Source organism: Mchenga conophoros, linkage group LG23 (genome assembly GCF_057382185.1).
Source record: "Mchenga conophoros isolate Kocher_MC1m ecotype Shallow Benthic linkage group LG23, M_conophoros_male_GT1.1, whole genome shotgun sequence".
NCBI classification, from domain to species: Eukaryota; Metazoa; Chordata; class Actinopteri; order Cichliformes; family Cichlidae; genus Mchenga; species Mchenga conophoros.
Window position 1 is genome coordinate 49,221,337 of NC_140547.1, and position 26,127 is coordinate 49,247,463.

At 40.6% G+C, this 26,127-nt stretch overlaps 1 pseudogene across 1 annotated transcript in view; it reads left to right on the plus strand.

Annotated features, from left to right (window-relative positions):
• LOC146548226 (NACHT, LRR and PYD domains-containing protein 12-like) overlaps positions 1 to 25,865 on the plus strand; it is a 242,249-nt pseudogene extending 216,384 nt beyond the window's left edge. The window contains exons 9-12 of the transcript XR_014890740.1: positions 19,828 to 20,001; positions 22,109 to 22,282; positions 24,658 to 24,831; positions 25,507 to 25,865. The product of XR_014890740.1 is annotated as an NACHT, LRR and PYD domains-containing protein 12-like (transcript). The remainder of the gene's footprint in view (positions 1 to 19,827; positions 20,002 to 22,108; positions 22,283 to 24,657; positions 24,832 to 25,506) is intronic.
• The last annotated feature ends 262 nt before the right edge of the window (positions 25,866 to 26,127 follow it).

The window sequence follows — 26,127 nt, forward strand, 5'->3', positions numbered from 1 at the left end:
ACACAGACTGATGCGACAAACCCAGTAAGTAGCTGTACAGCGTACACTGTAGTGTGTAGCACACAGGAGTATTAGCTTATTACGTACACGTTGGTAAGTTGTCTTGTGGCAATTTGACGAACTGAAACAAACGAGCGTGCTGTGTGTGCAACAGCGTGACAAACATTACCTGTCCTTTTATTAACTGCACATGTAGTGCTGGTCATAGCTGCTGGCTCACTGGGTAAGGCTGTCATAGGTCTGTAGCTCTGTCACCGTTTTAGGGAACATATTTAGTTTTAAAGTAAGTTACAGAGCATTTCCTGCCTTTCTGGAGGGATTATATTTCACTAAAAAACGATTTAATATACATGTCCACATAATAATTATTATAATTATAATATATTAAAAAAACACACGCTGTATTTTAAAGAACATACATTAAGAAGCAGATTATATTAGATTTATATTTTAAATAAGACAAAATTTGGATTTTACAGCAGTAAAGTTATTGTATCTCTACAGTTTAAAAATGTAATAAGCTTTGCCCTGCACAGAGTGGATAGTGAAACAAATGGAATCATCATAAATACATTATTTCATATTTATTACTTCCCCCTCCTCATTGCTTTATTATTGTAGCTCTAGTAATAAATAATAATGTAAGGATTCTGGATCAGCACCATTATGCCCATAGTATATACAGTATTCTGAAGAAGGTCTAAAATATCACTGTGCGTGCATGTGTGTGTTTTATGTATATGGAGTTTAAAAAAAAATATTACTCATGATATAACATTTTCCAGACATGGCTGGTAAGGACATGAGGAGGAAACAGTAGGAGCTGTGTGAGGCTACTAAAGGCAGGGCTATAACATTTTTCTGTCATCATTTTATTATAGATTAAGTGCTGGAGTTGTTAGGTGTGGATAATTAGATTATAGTTTATTGCAATAGCAAGTTGTGCCTTGTTCTCAGATAGACAGCAAGTGGAGAGTGATATATGAAATGATGGGAATGGAAGGAAGAAGAGAAGCAAAGAGTGATTCACAGGCAGAGCCTAATTTATTTCTCACAGTTTTTTGTTGCCTTATGGTTCCAAGCGCTGTCACCAATCTTTGCATTTTGTTATTATCTCATGACACTTGTTTAATCAGCTACCATCTCTCCTGTGGACTTTTTAATGTCTACAGTCTCAGATCAACACAGCCCTGCCCTCCAGCACTATCAGCAGCAGGAGCAGCAGAAACACCTCAACAGCAACATTGTACCCATCAGGTAAAACATCGGCTACGTTTGCTTTGCCTTGTCGCCACCTCACAACAGTGATATAGTATGATGCGATCCCATATTAGATTGTTGATGAATGTGTGTTGTTGTTATTCAGCCTGGTTCAATGTGCCCCTTTTTAACTTTGAGCACCCGCCCCTTTAAACGTCTCTGCACGGCCCTGGACTTGTATATCACGTTTAACCTGAGTAGCGAAAGTCCGCGGTGATCTGAAAATGATGTGCCGGGAGTTGTGCCGTTCTCGGTGGCTTCAGTGACCCTCGAGCTCCTGGCTGGCTATAGTGCTGGTGGGTAGCAGACGTCTCCGAAAACGTCGAAGCACTTTTGCAAATATGCGGTATCTTGATAAACCGAGCAGATATTTGATGTTTACACAGCTACTTTCTCGCCTGAAAATATGTTAAAAGTTTATTTTGTGACCCAGAAAGATTAGTATGAGTAATTTTAAAACTTAGTAGCGGCCGCCAAATTGAGGAACTGGATTTGGTGGTCATGAAAATGGCATTAAACAAGTCCCCAGGGACAGATGGACTCACTACAAATTTTTATCAATTCTTCTGGAAGGACCTAAGAACTTTATTGTTTGATGCATTAAAGGAATCGATAGAGAAAAAAAGAACTGATGCCGAGCATGAAACAAGCGCTGATAACCCTGATCCCTAAATCGGGTAAGGATAAAAGAATTTTAGACAATTTAAGACCCATCACCTTAAACACTGACTATAAGATCCTGTAGCTGAGAGGCTAAAGAAAGGCATCTCAAACATTATCAGTGAAACACAATCAGGTTTTTTGAAAGGAAGACTAATTCATAACAATATTAGGCTGGTTTTGGACCTCCTTGAGTACAGTGAAATAATCCAAGATGTCACGGTCCTGAGTCTGTGGACTCAGTGTTTTTCTGTTTGTATTAGTTATCTTTGATTTCATGATGTGTTTTGATTCTCTTGGGTTTGATTTTTGTCGCTAGTATTCCTAACTCCCTAGGTCCTTGGCATTTCTTGTGTTCTCCTTCTTAGGTCGTGGTTCTGTGTTACTTCTGTTAGTATACAGTCATCTCTGTCAGTGTGTCTCTTGTTCTGTCACTGTATCCCCTAGTTTAGTCCACGTCTGTTCAGTTTCCTGTTTTACTTTGAAAGTCTGTGTACTATGTCAATGTGTTGAGTTTTGCCGCCCCTTGTCTTGTCATGTCCGATGAGTCCCAGCTGTGTTCTCCTCCTGTTTCACATTCCCTAATCACCTCAGTATGTATTTAAGCCCTGTGTTTTTCCCTGCCAGTTGTTGCGTCCTCCACGTTTGTTGTGTGTGTATTCATTGTCGTCTACCTTCATCATCTCCAGTCTAGTTAGTTTAAGTTGTTGTTTATGTATCGCCAAGGGTGACTCACCAGCAAATAAAGCTGTCGTTTAAGTTAATGTTTTGTCTCCGAGTCCTGCACGTGGGTCCAGCCACTGACAGCTACACAACTCATCGTGACACAAGAGAGAGGATACATCCTGTTCTTGGATTTTTACAAAGCATTTGACTCAGTTGAACATACGTTCATATTAAAAACTCTGCAGTCTTTTGGTTTTGGACAGGAATTTATCAATGTTATAGAGATGCTATATAATGACATTAACAGCTCTGTTTTGCTAGAACATGGTACATGTTCAAGGTTTGAGGTTAATAGAGGGATAAGGCAGGGATGTAGCAGCTCACCACTTCTGTTCATCATGGTTGCTGAGTTATCTATTTTGATTAAAAACAGTCACATTGAGGGGTTAACTGTGATGGGTGAACAGATAATAATCAGTCAGCTCGCAGATGATACCACCCTGTTTCTAAAAAACGAGGACCAGATTCCTTTAGCCTTACAGGCGATCAACCACTTCTCCAAAGCTTCTGGCCTACAGCTGAATATTAATGAATAAGAAATTCTAGCTCTGCATGAGTGTCCCCTGCAAGCAATAGATAATATACAGATCAAAAAAGAGGTGAAGTATCTGGGCATTGTAATTTGCAAGGATAAGACATCAACTGAAAATAATCTGTGCCAATATAGAAAAGTGTAAGTCTATATTAAACAGGTGGCTGCAAAGGGACATAACTCTGTTTGGGAGAATCTTGCTAACCAAAATGGACAGTCTGTCCAGACTAATCTATCCAGCCTTTTCTCTGCCCATATCTCCAAAACGAATTCAATCTATAAATAATCTTAATTTTAGGTTCATATGGAGGAACAAATGTCATTATATAAAGAAAAATGATATGATTAAGAATTATGAAGAGGGTGGGGCTAATGCCATTGACTTTGATGTTATGAATGGTGTACTAAAACTGAAATGGTTAAGATCTTTCATTAGGAACAAAAATTCCTTTTGGAACATTATTCCCAGTGTGATTTTTGGCAAAATGGGTGGAATAGACTTTTTGTTACGTTGTGACTTTGATTGCAGTTCGTTACCTGTTAAACTCTCAGCTTTCCATCAGCAGGTCCTTCTCTACTGGAAGATCTTAAGGGATTTGGGCTGTAGCTCATTTTATGGATGATAATGGGGTCTTATTAAAACATGAGACGTTTTGTGAGAAATTTGATGTAAGATGTACTGCTAACAGATATAAATCCCTAGTGAAAGCCATCCCAGTCCCTTTGAGATCAAGGATAAAAGAAGATATTGTGCACTCTAAAATTTCTCCTGGACTGAGGCAGCTCTGCATAGCTGGAGTTGAATTTGGTGACAGCAGGTTTACAAACAAGGTGATCAGGAATATTTTGATCAACGACATTTGCCCTAATCCGGTTAAAAGAAATTATATCCTTAAAGAATTTGAGACCATGGAGGTTAAGGCGATAAGAAAAAAGTATATTTCACTTCCTCTTTCCCCTAAAGTAAAAGAGGTTCACTTTAAAATCATTAATGAGGTTTATCCAACCAATGAATTCTTAAGACGGAAATTTAACTTAGATGTGAACGCCTGCACATTTTGTGAAAATGATATTGAAAGTCTGGATCACTTGTTTTTCTACTGTGAATCAGTGCACTCCTTCTGGACTGACATGTGGAGCTGGCTACAGTCCAGGAGAATTCAGTTACCACATTTGACGGTGACAGTAATAAAATTTGGAATACTTGCTGAGAATGCAGATTTTGACCTGTTGATTAGGACGATTTTGTTAATGGGAAAATTTTTTCTTCACAAATGCAGATACTTTAAAGCTAAACCATGTATAAACAGATGGCTGAATGACTTTAGACTCTGGGCTAAATCGCTGAAACTTGTGAATAACAAGAAAGCTCATAAACTTGTTGTTTTATTTAAAGAGTTTAATCTATGTTAAAAAAAAAAGAAACCTCCCTATTTTATAATCATGACTGCCATTTTTTGCTCATGGTATTTTTTGCCTTTGGTTCAAATCCTTCAAAATACATACAAAATCAGTATCGATACTGACGTATCACAAGGTCCTGAATCAATTCAATCATAAATTCCGTTTTCATGGATGCCTGGATGTTAAACTCAATTGTTACACCTGGTAGAGCAGAACGCTGATCATTTTATTAAAGATGAAAGACTTTAGACAGTTTTTCAACTCTCAGTAATGCCATAGTGATCGTTTGATATATGGACCTGCAGCGGAGTTTAGACCCAGACACGGCTAGTGACGTCAGACTGAACAACCGGATAGTGATGTGTTGTGGTGCTTTGCTCCCACCCCTTGTGTTCCGTGTTTTCGTCTTCCCTTCGTGTACTTCTTCATATTCGTGTACTATTAGTTTTTAGGTTTTTGCTTAGTTTCCATGCTCACCTTCGCCATTTCTGTTTGTATCACCATGTGATGAATAAACTCACTTGCATCTGAGCTGCCTGCATAAAGGGTCCTTTGATAATTTACACACGGCTCGCAAACCGTGACAAAAACACTGGAAAAATTGGGCTGTTCTAAAACGTTTGACGGGTAGTGTATATATTTAGTTTATATATTTTCTTTATTTATAATAGTTTGTTTTATATTGTAGCAAAGTGTTACTTGGATACTTCTCTATGTGCTTCTTCATGTGCAATTTTGTTGCATTCTGAGCCTTAGAAATTTATTGTGATGAACTGCTGTTAGAATCAAGTTAAATTCTGATAAATCAGACAATTACCTCTCCAGCTGTTGTTACAGTCTTTGTTTATCGGGTCCTTACAGGGTAAAAGATGACGACACCTAAAGAAATCCTTCTGGGGACTTTGGAGGATTTGGGACGTGATGACTTTGAAAAATTTAAGTGGCATCTGAAGAACGGGTCTGTAGAAGGTTTACCAGCAATCCCAGTGAGTAAACTGGAGAATGCAGAGAGGACGGACATAGTGGATCTGATGTTTGATACCTACTCTATCAACACTTTTGAAGTCACTAAAAATCTTTTGGGGAGGATAAATAGGAATGATCTGTTGGAGAATTTAAATAAAACCATCCCAGAACCCACAGGTAAGTCAGGGAATGACTAAACAAAAAATACATAAACAATAAAAACATTAGTTAACATTACACAGGTGCCATTAAAATCCATATAAATAATAAATCCAAAACACTTGCCAACACTTTCAGGAGTGAGAGACTGCAGAAAGCCAACAGTTTATGTTTTATGCATCTGCACAAATAACCTCCTGTGTACACATGAATATCTGCTCTTTGGGTTGGTTTGATTAAAATGGGACCAGCAGCAGGTTTTCTGCCCATTTTACAGATTTATATTGTCAGATTGGTTTTAGAGCTGTTTTATCAACATAAATGAGGCGACAACAACAGTTTGGGACACGTCACAAATATGATCAAAGTGCTTTCTCTTAAATCTATTTACCAGTTGAAGGTAAAGTTTAAAAAAATGGCTGCCATTTCTTTCTGCTGTTTGGAGACCCAAACAAAAAAATGCCCAGACAGTAAATGCTTTTTATTATGGTTGATAAACAGGACACTAAGGTGATTGGTCAAAGGTTGGAGGAAAGCCACAGTTCTCCTTATTTGACTGAAATCCACCATTTCAGCTCATGTTTTTTCTTCTGCAGCTTTCTTGGAGATTCCACTTCAGCCTTCTGCTGGCAACGCTCCCGTTACCAAGCTTCCCTTAGGCAGCATCATTAGAAGACATAGCATACATTTACACTGCTATGCAGATGATACCCAGCTCCATCTGTCCATGAAGCCAGATAACACACACCAATGAGTTAAACTGCAGAAACGTCTTAAAGACACAAAGACCTGGATGGCCGCTAACTTTCTGCTTCTTAATACAGATAAAACTGAGGTTATTGTACTCGGCCCTGAAAATCTTAGAAATATGGTATCTAAGCAGATTATTACTCTGGATGGCATTACCTTGGCCTCCAGTAACACTGTGAGGAACCTTGGAGTCATTTTTGACCAGGACATGTCCTTCAACGCACATATTAAACAAACATGTAAGACTGCTTTCTTCCATTTGTGCAACATCTCTAAATTTAGAAATATCCTGTCTCAGAGAGACTCTGAAAAACTAGTTCATGCATTTATTACTTCCAGGCTGGACGACTGTAATTCATTATTATCAGGATGTCCAAAAAACTCGCTGAAAAGCCTTCAGCTAATCCAAAATGCTGCAGCAAGAGTCCTGACAGGGACTAGAAAGAGAGGGCAGATTTCTCCTGTTTTGGCTTCCCTTCATTGGCTTCCTGTTAAATCCAGAATTGAATTCAAAATCCTGCTCCTCACATACAAGGTCTTAAATAATCAGGCCCCATCTTATCTTAATGACCTTGTAGTACCATATCACCCTATTAGAGCACTTCGCTCTCGCTCTGCAGGCCTACTTGTTGTTCCTAGAGTATTTAAAAGTAGAATGGGAGGGAGAGCCTTCAGTTTTCAGGCCCCTCTTCTGTGGAACCAGCTTCCAGTTTGGATTCGGGAGACAGACACTATCTCTACTTTTAAGATTAGGCTTCAAACTTTCCTTTTTGCTAAAGCATATAGTTAGGGCTGGACCAGGTGACCCTGAATCCTCCCTTAGTTATGCTGCAATAGATGTAGGCTGCCGGGGGATTCCCATGATGCATTGAGTTTTTCCTTTCCAGTCACCTTTCTCACTCACTATGTGTTAACAGACCTCTCTGCATTGAATCATATCTGTTATTAACCTCTGTCTCTCTTCCACAGCATGTCTTTTATCCTGTCTTCGTTCTCTCACCCCAACCGGTCGCAGCAGATGGCCCCGCCCCTCCCTGAGCCTGGTTCTGCCGGAGGTTTCTTCCTGTTAAAAGGGAGTTTTTCCTTCCCACTGTCGCCAAAGTGCTTGCTCATAGGGGGGTCATATGATTGTTGGGTTTTTCTCTGTATCTATGAAGCGCCTTGAGGCGACTTTTGTTGTGATTTGGCGCTATATAAATAAAATTGAATTGAATTGAATTGAATTGACTGGCAGCTGCAGTCACGGAGAAACTTGCGTATCTCTGTTCGGGAATAGCAGATAGAGCGTAGACTCTGAGAGGACGGCCAGCGTTTACGCTACGAAGACACGGTCGAGTGTTTTAACCTGACAGCCTGAGGTGTTCTTCAGTAAACTGGACTACCCGACAGAAGGACCCGAGGCCCCGCTGCACTTTTTCGGTAAGTTAAACGTGTTTGTAAGCTACTCCGTAACTACCGTCCTTAGCTCGGTCCTGAGACCTAGCTAGCTAAGATGAGCACTCGGCCGTCAGGGTTTGTTTAGCTAACCCGTGCAGGTGAATGAATTTACCCTGACTAAAGAAATCAAGAGAAACGCCCCGGGCTGCTCAGTCACTAATTACCGTTACTGTACTTTTATTACAAGTATTATACTGTAAAGGCAACAGGCTGCACCCTGCTGCAGCTCCTGTGCAGAGCTGAATATTAAATATCTTATTAAACAGCACCATGTTTTCAGTCTCCACATGTGTAGAGACAGTAACACCTACTTTAAAAACCTGGCACTTCAGTAACTCCTCATTAATCTGTAAAAACCGATCAAATAGCAAAGCCCGATATTTACTGAAACCAACGACTTCCTCTTGGCAGCTTAAGTTAAAATTTTAATTTTTCGACTGATTAATTTTTTAGCACTGACTGTATTTTTTATACTGAGTTTGTTGCAAATATTCAGGTTAAAAAACTGTCTGAAATATTGTTAATGAGGTATGTTCACAAAGACACATGTGCAGAACTCTGTACAGCTTCCATCCTTTAAGACAAATAGTTTGAAGCATTAATATTTCTTCTTCAATACCAGTGCTGATACCAGTGCTGATACCAGTGCTGATACCACCTCCGTATGTTGTGACCAGGATGCAGCAGCACTGAAACCTGCTCCATCATCACATCTTTGCAGATGTCCATTTATAAAGCTCCAACAACTCAAAGGTGAACATGATATAGGAACATCTGTTCGTATATAAGGCTTTTTTTAAATAAACAGCTCATATGTCAGCTGTCAGCAGAACTGTAGGACTGAAAAAATGTAAGAGAAGAGAAGAACACTCCCGAGTGTGGGAGGACAGAAGGATCAGCTTTATTTCAGATTTGAGAGATAAAATTTATTTATTTATTTATTTATTTATTTATTTATTTATTAATTTATTAATTTATTTAGGACAGTGCATGTTAATGAACAGAAATGTAAAAAAAAAAAAATTACATGAATGTAAACATACCAGATTATAGCCAAGGACTAATTTCCATCTGTTGTCCTTAAGCATAAAAAATAGACATAATAATTCATAAAAATTCATCATTCATTCATAATAAAAACTCCGTCACCAAACTTACACACACACACCATTCTGTTCCCAAATAAAACATTAAAACTGTACAATTCATACATGATCGCACACTTGATTTGTCCATAACCAGTTTTTCACCTTTGCCTTAAACAAACTGAGTGTAGAGCATTCTCTAATGGGTTGAGGAAGACTGTTCCACAGATGGCCTCCCTGGACAGAGAGGACGTTCTGCCCAAATGCTGTCCGTCTGTGGGGTATAAACAAGTCTCCTCGGATTGTAGCTCGAGTGGTCCTGTCTGAGCTTTCTTTATGCCTAATGAACTGCTTTAATGGTGGTGGAGCAAGGGAGTGTAAGACTTTATATATTAAACTCACTCTTTTAAGTTTCACCTAGTTATTGAAGTTCAGTAATTTATGTTTTTTTAACACATGACAGTGGTGGTGGGAAGTCGGTTTTTTGTCAAGTAGTTTTAAACTTCTTTTATAAATGTTTTCAATAGTTTTAAGTGTTGTTGGACAAGCAAGTGACCAGGACGTCAAACAATAGTCCATATGAGAGATGATCATTGAGTAAAAATAAGTTTTTGCAACATTCATATTTAAATTATTACGTATATGATTAAAATTTCGATTATTAAATTTAAGTACCTGGGACACTTTATTTATGTGACTCTTGAAGGATAATGTTGGGTCTAGAAGGACCCCAAGATATTTAAATTCTGGAGCTAATTCAAGCTCTACTCCATCATATTTATATTTCAGTTTGTGATGATTGTGTTCTTGTTGTGACTACAGGAGCCGTCCTCAGATTCAGACCTCAGCACCACCCAGTGACAGCAGACAGATCATCCTATAGTTTCACTCTTTGTAGTAACTCCATAATTAACTGATGAAAACAGTCCAAAGGTTAAAGTACCACATGCGCTGTCAGTGACAGCTGCAGCTGTTTAAAGATAAAGTTAAAAGGATGAATCACCCATGTAACTGTGTCACTGTATATCAGCATCAACAGGACCTGAGTTTGGTGTTTGAGAGAGCTGTTGTCTACGTCTGTGTGCTGTCATTGCTCAGTCTGACCGAACGATGGACAGACTCAAGTTTGACTTTGAATCAAACTGTGTTGTTAAACAGTTTCATGGTTCAAAAAACAAAACAATCAAAAACACTTTTTTCATACTTGTGTTAAGTTTTGTATAGAAATGAGACAAAATTGATTGTGAGGTTAAATGTGATAGAAACAGCTCACACTGACATCCATCCTGATCAAACATGAGTGTCATGAAGCCTGTTTGCAGTTGTTTGCACTGTTTTCCACTCTGGATGTTGTTTCTGTTCAGCTGTGAGTATAAAAGGCTCCATTCTACAACCTGTTTGTGTTAGTTGTTCAATAGAAACATTATTTTGTGCTGATGTTGCACTTCTTTTATTCACAACCAAAGAGTTTTTGACGTCCGCATCAAAATACAAAGATCAGTATTGTCTAATGTTTTGGCTGCAGTGTGTTTTTGCAGACAGGTATAACTGAACAGCTTTAGTGTTTACATTTTTTAAACTTGAGTATGAACTTATACAAAATGCAGCAAGATATTAAAAAAACGTTTGATTATAAAATCGACTATATTGGATTCATATCGATATCGGACATAAAAAGTGGCATCGTTCCATCTCTGCTTTGACTAGAGACACAGCTCTAATCAAAGAGGTGGTCCGCTTGCCTCCGCCCCAGAGAGAAGGGTTACATCTCCTGGGTTTAGGTGCGGCTTGCCCCTCTGAGGGCGGGGGTACCTGGACTTGGGATATAGAGTATGTTTGGGGAGTGCGATGGTCTGTGCAGTTTCTATTTGTGTCTGTCTACACGTTGGGTGAGTGCCGAGTATTTGGTTGTGCATATGGGGTGGGAATGCACGTTGGTGTCCGCGTGCGCCTGTCTATGTGTCAGGTTGGGTCTTAGACTCCACCTCTCTGGGTACATCTCAGGCCCTCCAAAGTACGGAGGCCTATCTCCCCTCACCACACTCCCTGCCGGTGGCTGATGCCCTCAGACGTTGGTGTGTTGGTGGTCCTTGTCGTCTGGGGCTGGGCGCTCATGTATGTACCGGCTCACTCCTGGTGGCCGATTGGCGATTCCCCCCCTTTTGGTGGTCCTCCTCGGGTCCTTGTACTCTGGGGCCTCTGGATATCTGGGGCCTGGATCTCCTCCATACCTGCTTCATACCCTGGGGGACGGGGCTATGGCTCCCCACACTCCCTAGCAGATCGTTACATGGAGAAACCTTTGGAATACAAGCATGCTGATCCACACAGGTGTACACACGGGTGTTCACAGACGCGGACTACACCTTTATGGCTGCTGCCTCTAAGCACATTGTGCGCTGTCTATCTTGCGTGCTGCACAATATCGTTTATTATTTAGTATCTACTGTTATCTACTACTAGCTAGTTTATTGTGATGGTGCTGTTTTTATTATGTTGTTTGCTTTCTCTTCTGTTTTTTTTTTCTCCATACAGGTGATCCAGGTGTTTTGTTTGTTTTTCTTTTTTTCTTCCCCCCTTTCTCACCGTCTCTTCTCCCCTTTGGTTTTCTTTCTCTCCCTCTCTTTCTTTCATTCTCTCTCCCTGTCCTGTCCCCCAGTCATGTCTGTCCCGTTTGTAGCAACCGAAAATAAAATAAATTCATAATTATAATAAAGGTCAATCAAATGGACCAATATGGAAAGGCCATGATGATCCACTTGGTAAAATAAATCCGCTTGGCATCTTTCTTGGCGTTAAGACAACAATTCTGATGGCTAAAGATCCAAACGGGACACACAAAAAAAAAAAAGAGACACAGCTCTGTGTTTTCCAATTTGTCATCGTTTTGAAAGTTTACATTTCTTCAGTGTTGAGCAGCAGAAATGAGACTTTCCTGTCAGAGGTCATTTTTTAAAAAATGAGGTGAATCAACCATGAAAACCATGAATCAACATGTGAACATGAGCTGATGCTGCTGAAGTGAAGCAAAGTTACAGAGCTTTGATTAATATTGAGTAAGAACTGGACTCTCATACAGCGAGACTCAAATGCCTTTAAACATCAGCTTATCCTGCTGATCCAAGTCCAACACTGAGTTTGTAAAAACATGTTTGTCAATCATTTTGTTTGGTTTCTGAGGAAAAAGATTCAATAAGTTGCTGCTAATACACAACATTTCATCATATTTCCTCATAACCCTCTTTTGTCTGACCATTTGATCCCATTTGAATTTGCAATAAAGGATCCACAGAGTTTGGTGACAATAATGACAGTAGATGTTTGTGTGAAAGTGCTGGAAGCAAATGAGTGTGTGATGTTCTTTCAGTGTTGCACTTTGTAGACGCTCCCTGAGCACTGGTCTCACAGCCAGCTGCACATAGAGACCAGTGTTGTTAGTCCAGGTCAGAAGATGACTTGTTGGAATGAAAATGAGCTTGTAGTTTGTCTGCTTTAATAATGTGACTGGAAAAAGGTGTTGGACTTCAAATATGTCCATTTCTGTCACACTTCACCTTTAAAAGTGAAGCCATGTGGTTCCTGGAAGGAAAAACACAACTTTTTCAAGTCTTTGTCCTGTTTTTATGAGAAATGTACGACTTTAATGTGAAACATTCAGAGTTTTTTCTCTTGTTGTGTTTGTTTGAAGCTGCTTCCTGTTGGCTTCAGCTGTTTGGAGTTTCCATTTTCTAAACTTCTACATTCTGAACCTTCTTCAGCTCTGAACAGATGATGAAACACTGAATGATTTCAAGCACTTTGTCTAATAAACTTACATCTTTCATTCTTTATACAGATTGTGAAGCTGTGGTTTGTCAGAGATCAGCTGTGATTATCTGGCAGCAGCACTGAAGTCCAACCCCTCCCATCTGAGACAGCTGAACCTGAGCGACAACAAGAACCTGCAGGATCCAGGAGTGAAGCATCTGTGTGGTTTCCTGGAGAGTCCAGGATGTAAACTTGAAACTCTGAGGTCAGTCAGCATGTTTTAGTTGTGCTGAGATGAATATGATGTGAAAGTTGTGCTGACACTAAACTGCAGACATCAGGCTGATATTATACTGATCCACACTGAGGATCTTCATGGTAAAGTCTGTTTTCTTCTTCTCTGGTTTAGTCCATTGACTGCAGCAGAACAATGTTCACATTTCAAACAGTGATACTCAACGTATGGCCCGCGGCCCACACGCGGCCTGCCCACCTTTCCTGATTCAGAGAGAGGGGACCCTGATTAACTGTGTAGCTTCTTCCTCACAGTTCTAAGTATCAGACACAACAATGAATAATCCACAGCTGACTGTCTTTAGCAGGTCAAAGGTCACGGCACACAGCAGACAGTCAGAAATATTCTAACTCTGATCATTTATCAGTTGTGACACTGTGAGACTTGATCAGAGGTGTGATCATCACAGCAGAGGCCTTTGTGTCAAAGTCACTGAGGATCAAACAGAAACACATGAAGCAGATTTTCCTCTTCTGGCTTTTTATAGCAGATAACCTTCAAAATATTCTGCAGTCGATCAAAAACTGAAGCAAACCATGAAGCAACATGTGAACATGAGCTGATGCTGCTGAAGTGAAGCAAAGTTACAGAGGTTTGATTACAGACACAGCTGAGAGTTTGTAATCTGTCATCATTTTAAAAAGTTTCCATGGAACAGCAGAAATGAGGCTTTACTGTCAGAGGCCAACAGCACTGAACACAACAGCAGACTGGTGGCTAATAAACAGTGAATGATGCAGAAACAGATGTTTGAAGCTGTTCTTGGAGTACACTGAGAGAGAGAGAGAGCTGTGCAGGCAGGAACAGCCAAAGTCAGAGAGAATTCATGAGCATATTGATCAAACGTGAAGCAGAGTTTGGATCTTCTTTTGCTGCTGCTTCACTCAGTTTTGGTTGGAGACAGATGAAACCTGCAGCTTCAGGATCTGTGAGCTGTCCACTTTCAGCCCCGACGGCGTGTCCGTGTACGTGCCGTCGAGTGAACGATCCACGCTCTGTGTTTCCATCTTTGTGTGTTTAGCTGCTCTCATTTACTGTTTTAGCTGTTTGCTGCTTGTTGAAATAGTTTGTGAGCTTTAACCTGAGATTCTGGCAAAATACATTTATATTAAACATCGATTCAGGATTGAATGAATCAACATCGTTTTATTCAAATTAAAACCATTTAAATGGGAACATGAATTTTTTACAGCCGCCTCTAATGCTGGGTAATGTCAGCTGGTCCATGTGCAGCTGGCTGTGAGGCTCAGGGAGCGTCTACAAAGTGCAACACTGAAAGAACATCATCCATAAATATTGAGTAAGAACTAGAGATGGACCGATCTTATATTACGTATCGGTATCGGTCCGATACTGACCTAAATGACTGGATCGGATATCGGAGAAAAATAAAAAATGTAATCCGATCCATTAAATATCACGAAAGCACCTCACAAAACTTGCAACACGCCGTAACTCACCTCAGAACGTTAGCATGTCGGAGCAGTATGCATCACGTGATAGAGCGGCTGTGGCATGCGGGACCTGTCGGTGGTCTGGATAGCATTTGGAGCTTCGCTAGCAACCTGGCATTTCATCTCCGACAAAGTTATCCCCGAGAGAAGTAAAGCAAGTGTGTAAGTCCATCTCTGAATGTTTGTAAAGCATTCCTGCGTTAAGCTTAATGAGCGACTGCCTCTCGCTCTCCGGCTGCTACTTCAATCGTGAAACTGCTTAATAATCAGCTGATCGGCTTTTCTGTTGCGAGTCCTTGTCTCTAGTTTGTTTTTGGCCCACTTTGCACCAGAAAGAGGAAACCAGCGGCTGAACAACAGCAGCACGTTTAAGCTTGATCAGCTGTTGTTAGAATGTATTTAATATTACTTTCTACTCGAGGATCTTTTTCTACGTAGCTGACGCTGGTAACTGTGCAGGGGCGGATCTAGCAAAGTTTAGCCAGGGGGGCCGATAGGGCATTAACTGGGAAAAGGGGGCACAAAGACATACTTTTCTTTCTTATTCTCATTTAAAATGTCTAGCTTTTAATAAATAATTATCTGACACACAAAGTTTTAATTTGATGTAAAATGAATAGAAGTCAATTACTGTATATAGTGACTATTAAGTCTAATATATATACCCTAGTAAGCTATAGTACTTTTTCCTTTGGGAAGGTACCATCTGTGCAGTCTGCAATTTTGTTGAAGAAAGATGTTGAATCTATTTAATATTTCTTGAAAAATAATTGATTTCTGTGCATTTTTTTCACACTGCATCAAATTAAGGTTGATTACGTCGATTAAGCATCATGAGGTGGCGCGTGAGGGGTGGTTCCCTATTTTTTATTTATTTATTTTTGTTGTTGCTGGGAGTTGGAACCCTATTAGTTAGGTTGCTTAATATTTACGCTAAGTACTCTTTAAAATACCAGAATAGGGAGGATGGTGTAGGTCTAAGTTTATTAGATTGATCAGTATTGCTGAACTATGAAATATTTTTTTTTGCATACAGGTATAACAGAATAGCTTTAGTGTAGTTGTTGTTTTAAACTTGAGTATGAACTTGCAGACTTGCAAAATGCAGCAAGATATTTTAAAAAACAGTTTTGTTGATTAAAAAACACTATATTGGATTCATATCGGTATCGGCAGATATCCAAATTTATGATATCGGTATCGGTATCGGACATAAAAAAGTGGTATCGTGCCATCTCTAGTAAGAACTGGACTCTCATACAGCGAGACTCAAATGCCTTTAAACATCAGCTTATCCTGCTGATCCAAGTCCAACACTGACTTTGTAAAAACATGTTTGTCAATCATTTTGTTTGGTTTCTGAGGAAAATGATTCAATAACTTGCTGCTAATACACAACATTTCATCATATTTCCTCATAACCCTCTTTTGTCTGACCATTTGATCCCATTTGAATTTGCAATAAAGGATCCACAGAGTTTGGTGACAATAATGACAGTAGATGTTTGTGTGAAAGTGCTGGAAGCAAATGAGTGTGTGATGTTCGTTCAGTGTTGCACTTTGTAGACGCTCCCTGAGCACTGGTCTCACAGCCAGCTGCACATAGAGACCAGTGTTGTTAGTCCAGGTCAGAAGATGACTTGTTGGAATGAAAATGAGCTTGTAGTTTGTCTGCTTTAATAATGTGACTGGAAAAAGGTGTTGGACTTCAAATATGTCCATTTCTGTCACACTTCACCTTTAAAAGTGAAGCCATGTGGTTCCTGGAAGGAAAAACACGACTTTTTCAAGTCTTTGTCCTGTTTTTATGAGAAATGTACGACTTTAATGTTCTTTTTTTTTTTTAACTAAATTTTTATTATAATTTACAACATTGCAACTTGTACTTGTCAATGTTCACAAGTAGGACAGTTACAGGAACTGCAATGCAGAAATGTAGATTAAAATAAGAACTGCAATTAGGAAGCACAAAACAAAACCCAAACAAACAAACAAACAGACAACAACATAACAAAAAGAAAACAAAACATAAACTTTATGTAATATTAAATAACATGTGACAAACTTAGCCATAAATGGACAAAACGAAACAGACCTATGCTAAATTATTGAAACAGTAAAGCATGTATGGGTCGCCAACGCTCAGTAAACAATTCTCTCTGAATCTGCAGAGCAGATGTTATTTCCTCCATCTGGTAAATCTCTCTTGCTTTATCAATCCACATATTATATGAAGGTGGGTCAAGATTCAGCCATTTAATAGTGATACACTTTAGTGCTGCTGTAAGATTCTTAAGAGATACGTTTTATTGTTTCCCGCAAAACCTTTTGGTAAGACTCCTAAAATGGCTAACTGTTGGTCTTTTGTTAATGGTTGTTGGAAAACTGTACTGAGAACTTTAAATATGTCATTCCAAAGTGAGCAGATTTTTGGGCATGACCAGAATATATGTGAGTGGGTTCCTAAAGAAGTACCACAATTTCGCCAGCAGGTGTCAGGATTTGTAGGCTTCATTTTGGCAATTATCTCTGGGGTTCTAAAATATCTCATGACCACCTTCCATTTAAATTCTCTCCACAGCCCAGAATTAGTCACCAGATGGGCTTCACCGAACACCTCTTCCCAGGTGTCCTCTGAGATTTGAGTGCCAGTCTCAGCTTCCCACCTTGCCTTAATATCCAAAGTTGCATTTGTATTGAAACTCATAAATGCGTTATAAAAATGACTGATTAATTTTGGGGAGGAATTACTTTGAAATGTTTTTAGAAATATTTCCTCAATGGGTGAGGGCTCCAAAACTTGCCTCCATTCTTTATGTTTTGTCAAAAAGCTTCTTAGCTGCAGAAATCTAAAAAAGTCAGAAGAAGGAAGCCGAAACTGACCTCAACTGTTCAAATGAGCTCAGGTGCCCATTCCTCACAACATGACAAAGTTTATGAAGCCTGCTATGTGACCATGCTCTGAAGCCAGAGTCTTCCACAATAGGAGAAAAACCCTGCAGGGAGGAGAGCCTTGATAACATTGAAATTTCTTTTGGAAGACCAAATGATTGTTTGATTCTACGCCAAATCTTTAGTGTGACCCTCGTCCGTTCCCCCATATGCACATTTTTAATTGAAATGTTAGAAAAAAGCAGGGATTCCAATGATCTTTCGCACATTGTCTTCTCAATGTTTAGCCACTGAGTTTCAGACAAATCCCGCACCCATACAGTCAGGGGTCTCATCTGAGCTGCTCAGAAATAATATTTCAGGTTTGGAACAGCCAATCCCCCCTGCAGGTTTGACAGTTTTAATGTTTGGAACTTGATCATCCCTCATGTGTATTTAGTCTCTGTGTCGCATCGTCTGTGTTCCCACCCTCCATATTTTCATGCCCAGTCTTTTGTATTCTTAGCCATAGCTTTCTGTGTCTTCATGATTTATTATAGTATTAGTTCCCCAGTTTAGTTCTCTTCACTGTGATTCTGCCTTGTTTGATGTCTTCAGCCGAAATAAAGGCTCGCTTTTCGTTCAAAACTCAGTTTCATGTCTGCGCCAGTGTCTGCGCCTGAGTCCTCCACACACTCTCCATACGGTCAGCTACTGTGACCGTGACACTAAACTACATGCTGTGTACAGCCACTCTCCTGAGCCTGTATTATATACACAGCGGTTACAATGACAAACTGAATACAATCTCATATCTACAAAACAGGCTGAGTCAAAGTTGCAGCTACGCTTATGAACATGGAGAAAAAACAGGCGAGTTATCAGCTCACCAGCTACGACTAAGAACAGCTAACCAAACTATCCTTGAGATCCACAATGATTTCAATAAGGTGTTTGATATTCCCTCCTTGGGAGAAGATGCGATCGCTAGTCTGGAGGAACCTGTCTCTAATGTTGGAATTGAAACGGCAGTACGGAGCATGCAGTCTGGAAAATCTGCTGCCCCGACGGGTATCCATCTGATTTTTTCATAAAGTTTTCTGACCGACTGAATTCACTGTTAAAATCAACTTTTGAAGAATCCTTCCTCTCACAGTCGTTGCCTCCAACAATGCATCAAGCAGTGATGTGTTTAATTGTAAAACAGGAAAAAGACCATTTAGATTGTCGTTCATGTCGTTTAATATCTTTGTTCAACACAGACACCAAGATCCTGGCTCAAGTGTTGGCCCGTCGCTTACACAAGTATTTGTCCTCCATTATTTCACCAGACGGGCTTTATTAGGCACTCTTTTTTGAACATTAGAGCTCTATTAAATATCATTTATACCCATTTTAAAGGTGATACATTGGAAACTGTAATTTGGCTTGACGCAGAAAAGGCGTTGGATCGGGTGAGATGGGATTTTTTTTTTTTATACGCTTAAAAAATGTGTCTTTAATTTTGTATCTTGGATAAAAGTATTGTATTGCTCCCCTCTAACAGCCGTCCAGACTAACAATAATCTGCCCCCCAGGACAGGGATGCCCTCTGTCTCCTTTTTGCCATTGAACCGCTAGCTGTTGCTCTGAGACAATGTGTTGGTGTTGAGGGAAAACATCGAGGGGGTATCGAACATGAAGTCTCTCTTTATGCCGACGACATGATTTTATTTATTTCCAACCCATCGAACAGCCTCCACAAACTTTTGGATAGACTTACAACAATAATAATAATAATACATTTTATTTATATGCGCCTTTAAGAGCCTCAAGGTCACCTTAATGCATACTTAAGGAATTTGGGACAATTTCTGGATATAATGTGAATTTTGGGAAGAGCGAGGCAAAGTCTATCTGTACGACAACTGGGGAGTTTTGTGTATTTTAGCCCCTTTTAAACCCAGCTATAACAAGTTTAAGTACTCGGGCATCTGGGTGACAAGAAAACCACAAAGACTTGTATAAAACTATCTTCCTTTATTGTTGAAGCTTAAAGAGGATTTTGGAAAATGTGAGTTTTGCCTCTTTATATTTATGGTGGGGATGCAGAACAAGGAGCAAAGATGAATGTGATGCTGAATCAGCAGAAGACTTGGACTCATTTGATTCCAGCTTTGATATCATTGATTTCAATATGTCTATTTCTGTCACACTTCACCTTTAAAAGTGAAGCCATGTGGTTCCTGGAAGGAAAAACACGACTTTTTCAAGTCTTTGTCCTGTTTTTATGAGAAATGTGCGACTTTAATGTGAAACATTCAGAGTTTTTTCTCTTGTTGTGTTTGTTTGAAGCTGCTTCCTGTTGGCTTCAGCTGTTTGGAGTTTCCATTTTCTAAACTTCTACATTCTGAACCTTCTTCAGCTCTGAACAGATGATGAAACACTGAATGATTTCAAGCACTTTGTCTAATAAACTTACATCTTTCATTCTTTATACAGATTGGAGAGCTGTGGTTTGTCAGAGATCAGCTGTGATTATCTGGCAGCAGCACTGAAGTCCAACCCCTCCCATCTGAGACAGCTGGAGCTGAGCTGGAACAACCTGCAGGATCCAGGAGTGAAGCATCTGTGTGGTTTCCTGGAGAGTCCAGGATGTAAACTTGAAACTCTGAGGTCAGTCAGCATGTTTTAGTTGTGCTGAGATGAATATGATGTGAAAGTTGTGCTGACACTAAACTGCAGACATCAGGCTGATATTATACTGATCCACACTGAGGATCTTCATGGTAAAGTCTGTTTTCTTCTTCTCTGGTTTAGTCCATTGACTGCAGCAGAACAATGTTCACATTTCAAACAGTGATACTCAACGTATGGCCCGCGGCCCACACGCGGCCTGCCCACCTTTCCTGATTCAGAGAGAGGGGACCCTGATTAACTGTGTAGCTTCTTCCTCACAGTTCTAAGTATCAGACACAACAATGAATAATCCACAGCTGACTGTCTTTAGCAGGTCAAAGGTCACGGCACACAGCAGACAGTCAGAAATATTCTAACTCTGATCATTTATCAGTTGTGACACTGTGAGACTTGATCAGAGGTGTGATCATCACAGCAGAGGCCTTTGTGTCAAAGTCACTGAGGATCAAACAGAAACACATGAAGCAGATTTTCCTCTTCTGGCTTTTTATAGCAGATAACCTTCAAAATATTCTGCAGTCGATCAAAAACTGAAGCAAACCATGAAGCAACATGTGAACATGAGCTGATGCTGCTGAAGTGAAGCAAAGTTACAGAGGTTTGATTACAGACACAGCTGAGAGTTTGTAATCTGTCATCATTTTAAAAAGTTTCCATGGAACAGCAGAAATGAGGCTTTACTGTCAGAGGCCGACAGCACTGAACACAACAGCAGACTGGTGGCTAATAAACAGTGAATGATGCAGAAACAGATGTTTGAAGCTGTTCTTGGAGTACACTGAGAGAGAGAGAGCTGTGCAGGCAGGAACAGCCAAAGTCAGAGAGAATTCATGAGCATATTGATCAAACGTGAAGCAGCGTTTGGATCTTCTTTTGCTGCTGCTTCACTCAGTTTTGGTTGGAGACAGATGAAACCTGCAGCTTCAGGATCTGTGAGCTGTCCACTTTCAGCCCCGACGGCGTGTCCGTGTACGTGCCGTCGAGTGAACGATCCACGCTCTGTGTTTCCATCTTTGTGTGTTTAGCTGCTCTCATTTACTGTTTTAGCTGTTTGCTGCTTGTTGAAATAGTTTGTGAGCTTTAACCTGAGATTCTGGCAAAATACATTTATATTAAACATCGATTCAGGATTGAATGAATCAACATCGTTTTATTCAAATTAAAACCATTTAAATGGGAACATGAATTTTTTACAGCCGCCTCTAATGCTGGGTAATGTCAGCTGGTCCATGTGCAGCTGGCTGTGAGGCTCAGGGAGCGTCTACAAAGTGCAACACTGAAAGAACATCATCCATAAATATTGAGTAAGAACTGGACTCTCATACAGCGAGACTCAAATGCCTTTAAACATCAGCTTATCCTGCTGATCCAAGTCCAACACTGAGTTTGTAAAAATATGTTTGTCAATCAGTTTGTTTGGTTTCTGAGGAAAAAGATTCAATAACTTACTGCTAATACACAACATTTCATCATATTTCCTCATAACCCTCTTTTGTCTGACCATTTGATCCCATTTGAATTTGCAATAAAGGATCCACAGAGTTTGGTGACAATAATGACAGTAGATGTTTGTGTGAAAGTGCTGGAAGCAAATGAGTGTGTGATGTTCTTTCAGTGTTGCACTTTGTAGACGCTCCCTGAGCACTGGTCTCACAGCCAGCTGCACATAGAGACCAGTGTTGTTAGTCCAGGTCAGAAGATGACTTGTTGGAATGAAAATGAGCTTGTAGTTTGTCTGCTTTAATAATGTGACTGGAAAAAGGTGTTGGACTTCAAATATGTCCATTTCTGTCACACTTCACCTTTAAAAGTGAAGCCATGTGGTTCCTGGAAGGAAAAACACGACTTTTTCAAGTCTTTGTCCTGTTTTTATGAGAAATGTACGACTTTAATGTGAAACATTCAGAGTTTTTTCTCTTGTTGTGTTTGTTTGAAGCTGCTTCCTGTTGGCTTCAGCTGTTTGGAGTTTCCATTTTCTAAACTTCTACATTCTGAACCTTCTTCAGCTCTGAACAGATGATGAAACACTGAATGATTTCAAGCACTTTGTCTAATAAACTTACATCTTTCATTCTTTATACAGATTGAGCTGGTGTGGTTTGTCAGAGATCAGCTGTGATTATCTGGCAGCAGCACTGAAGTCCAACCCCTCCCATCTGAGAGAGCTGGAGCTGAGTAAGAACCACCTGCAGGATCCAGGAGTGAAGCATCTGTGTGGTTTCCTGGAGAGTCCAGGATGTAAACTTGAAACTCTGAGGTCAGTCAGCATGTTTTAGTTGTGCTGAGATGAATATGATGTGAAAGTTGTGCTGACACTAAACTGCAGACATCAGGCTGATATTATACTGATCCACACTGAGGATCTTCATGGTAAAGTCTGTTTTCTTCTTCTCTGGTTTAGTCCATTGACTGCAGCAGAACAATGTTCACATTTCAAACCTTCAAAGAAGAAGAAAAATCCTCCACTGGAAAATTCACTGTGAAACTCTCAAACTCTTCATTGCACCTTAAAGTCTGTCTGACACTGAAATCCAAAGCAAAATGTGCGTTTGCTTTACAGACGGCAGTCCAACACAAACATACACACATCATCCAAAACACAGTCCAACATCCAAATCTCCTCCACTGCCAGCATGAATGATGGGAAAGAGAAGGAGGAACACTCTGACATTCAGGGTTAGAATGAGTTTCATCAAGCAGACTGTGAAGATCAAAGCTGCATTAGAAAGCTTACATGAATGAATGAGTGGACAGAAGTGGACAGAGATCATCTGAAGCACTTCAAAGGCTTTAAATCAGCACATTTCTCTTTATTCTTTATCAACTCTGTTAGTTTCTCTCAGTTTTCTGTGGAATGAAGCTAACAGCAGGCTAATAAGATGCTGACCAATAGGTTTCTATTAAAGGTTGTAATTTGTATATGAAAAAGTGCTTTGGCTCAGCAGGGATCAGCTTACAGGTAGAATACAGCTGCTGGATGGGATTAGCATGTCATAGCTATCTACCAAACTACTAACTGGGGGATTTCAGGCCATCTATGGATCATTTTTGCTAACTGTTTATTCAGCTTAGGCTCACAGGGCTGCAGCCTGTGCCCTAGCTGTCATAGGGCAAGAGGCGTGGTCCACCTGCACAGGTGAGCAGTCCATCACAGGGCCAACAGAGAGCGACAGAGAAGCACTCCCTCACATCCACACCTACAGCCAATGTAGAAGCACCAATGAACCTAAGCAGCATTTCATTGGACTGTGGGAGAACATCCAACCTCCACAGAAAGGCCCAGCTGACCAACAAGCTTCAACCTACAACCTTCTTGCTCTAAGGCACTAGTGCTAACCACTTTTGCCCATTTCAGCCCAAATCCTGCATCTTCCTGTTTCTGACTCCAGGCCAGCTCCACTAACACTTTCTCATCAGACACTGCCACCTAGTGGAGGAAGTCTTAGTTCCATTTGAAGCTTCAGATTACAGTTAGTTCCTTTACAAAGAGGTGGAGGTGGTGGGGCCACAGCACCATCATCACTGAGTGCCATAGGACACTTAACCTTTGTTTCCATATGCTGGGAACTTCCTGTTGTTCCAAGGAGGACTGGAAAATGTGTGAAAATCTCCCAGTCAGTTCCTCACAGCACACTTCAATCATTTCCCTCCCACAGCATCAGGACCAGGGCTTTTTCTCTCTTTGGTCCCACTAAGAGATTTCCACACAAACACCTCATCAGTGGGACTCTCAGAGCTACCAGCCCTTTGCTACAATCACAAAGCTCTTCATTGAAATCAATGATATCAAAGCTGGAATCAAATGAGTCCAAGTCTTCTGCTGATTCAGCATCACATTCATCTTTGCTCCTTGTTCTGCATCCCCACCATGGACTTCATTCCTTTCCAAGCCAGCCTTGAGTGTCCTTTATTCAGCTCATCCTCTGCTTTACTTTTACACCTGATTTTAGCTGCTTTATCTCTCTTTCAACAGGTTTCTGTGCCTCAATCTTTTTCTTCTCTCCCTCATAACAAGACAGCTTCTTCTGCCTGAGAACATGTTGGAGTGATTTACTAATCCAGGGCTGCTTATTGGGGAAAATACTTCCTGTTTCCAAAGTAATCCCCATTTTTCCCAGAAAGAAATGTCAGTAGAAATCGATGATCTAAGTGAGAACATGAGCCTTTCAAAAGTCCCAGTGGGTGCAGTCAAAGCAGTCCCTCAGTCCCAGTATAGAGTCTTTGGTCCAGACTGGAACAACTGTGTGCCCAGTTTGAGCTCTCTTCAGTGCTGTGACCTGACAGACCCAGAGGGGCCATCACATCACATTTAGAAGCTCCCCTGATGGAGCCACAACACATGTCCAATACTTAGTCTGTCTTGTTGGACCAACTGGAAGAAATGATTCAAGGACTTAGTCACAGAACAGAGATTCAAATCTCCAAAATCCAACTGGCTGCATCAGGACATATAGTCTGAAACTCTGCACAGTTTCCTGTTTGAAGCTGCTTCCTGTTGGCTTCAGCTGTTTGGAGTTTCCATTTTCTAAACTTCTACATTCTGAACCTTCTTCAGCTCTGAACAGATGATGAAACACTGAATGATTTCAAGCACTTTGTCTAATAAACTTACATCTTTCATTCTTTATACAGATTGAGTGACTGTGGTTTGTCAAAGATCAGCTGTGATTATCTGACAGCAGCACTGAAGTCCAACCCCTCCCATCTGAGAGAGCTGGAGCTGTACTACAACAACCTGGAGGATCCAGATGTGAAGCAGCTGTCTGATCTTCAGCAGAGTCCAGACTACAGACTGGAGACTCTGAGGTCAGTAGAGTGATGGAGTGAGTGGGTGGTGCTGTCAGCAGTATTGTACTAAACACAGTCAGTATGAAACAAAGATCCAGTGTTTCCTGTAAAGCTGCAGCTTCTCAGTGAAGCTGTGAGAGGAGAACGGTGACAGGCTTCAGGATTGGACACAAACACTTCCTGTTTCTCACCTTTATGGTCACCATAGTAACGGCTGACACGCTCTGATCAAACACTGTCAACAGCCAATCAGCTCTCTGAACAAAGCAGCACGCAGACCAATGACTGCATTGATTTCCAAGTTTAAAGCAGTGAAGAACACAGTCTGTAGGTGAGGAAGAATTTAGTGAGAGCAGATGTTTGGATGGAATTCCTCCAGTTAACAGCTGGAACCGTCCATCTGGATTGTTGGGCTTGTTGTTGGGGTTCCTACAGAGCTCAGAGTGGACACACCAAGGTTCTTCTAATGAATGAAAGTCCAAACTCAAACTAGGAGGGAAAAACATTTTCAGCAACTTCAATAAAAATCCAAAGATTAGAAAAAGTGAAGCAACAATGAGTCCTAGTACAGTCCCAGCACTGACGTCCCTGCTGCTCTTTATACTGGATGTGCTGCATCACTGACTGACAGCTGATGAAGAGTCTCTGGAAACACTCGTTTATCTCCTCTGCTCTTCCTCCTTCTCTCTGCAGGTGGAGCTGGTGATGGTAAACAGGACGGTGTGTGTGCTGAGAGAGGAGCAGCTGTGTCCTGATGATCCAGAGAGGTTGAAGCAGCAGCAGCTTGTGTGTAGAGACGCTCTGACTGGGCCATGTTACTGGGAGGTGGAGAGGAGAGCTTCATCCAGCAGTGACTGACAGAGGAATGAAGTGCAGATGACTGTCAGTGCTGCAGAGTGAACTGCTCTGAGAACAGCTCCACTGTCAGACACAATGTAGAGTCCAGCATCAGCCCTGTGTGTCCCTCTGGATCTGACAGAGGATCATCAGTGTATCTGGACTGCTCTGCTGCTGCTCTGTCCTTCTACAGTCTCTGCACAGTCTCTGTCTCACTCTGGAAAGATTTTACAACTTGTTGTAATTACAGAACGTTAATATAATATTCAAACATGTGATCTTCTCTTTATTTCTGAATCTTTACCAAATAAAGAAAAACCAAACTAACAAACAGAAGCTGTCGTGTCCTTTTTCACCACATCTGTGAATCTTTTCTGTGTTTTTCCTCTTTTCCTCCTTCCTGCAGCTCCATCTTCATCATTCTGTGTCCAGTATATGTGAACACGTCCAAAGCATCTGAGCCTCATGTTACCCGTT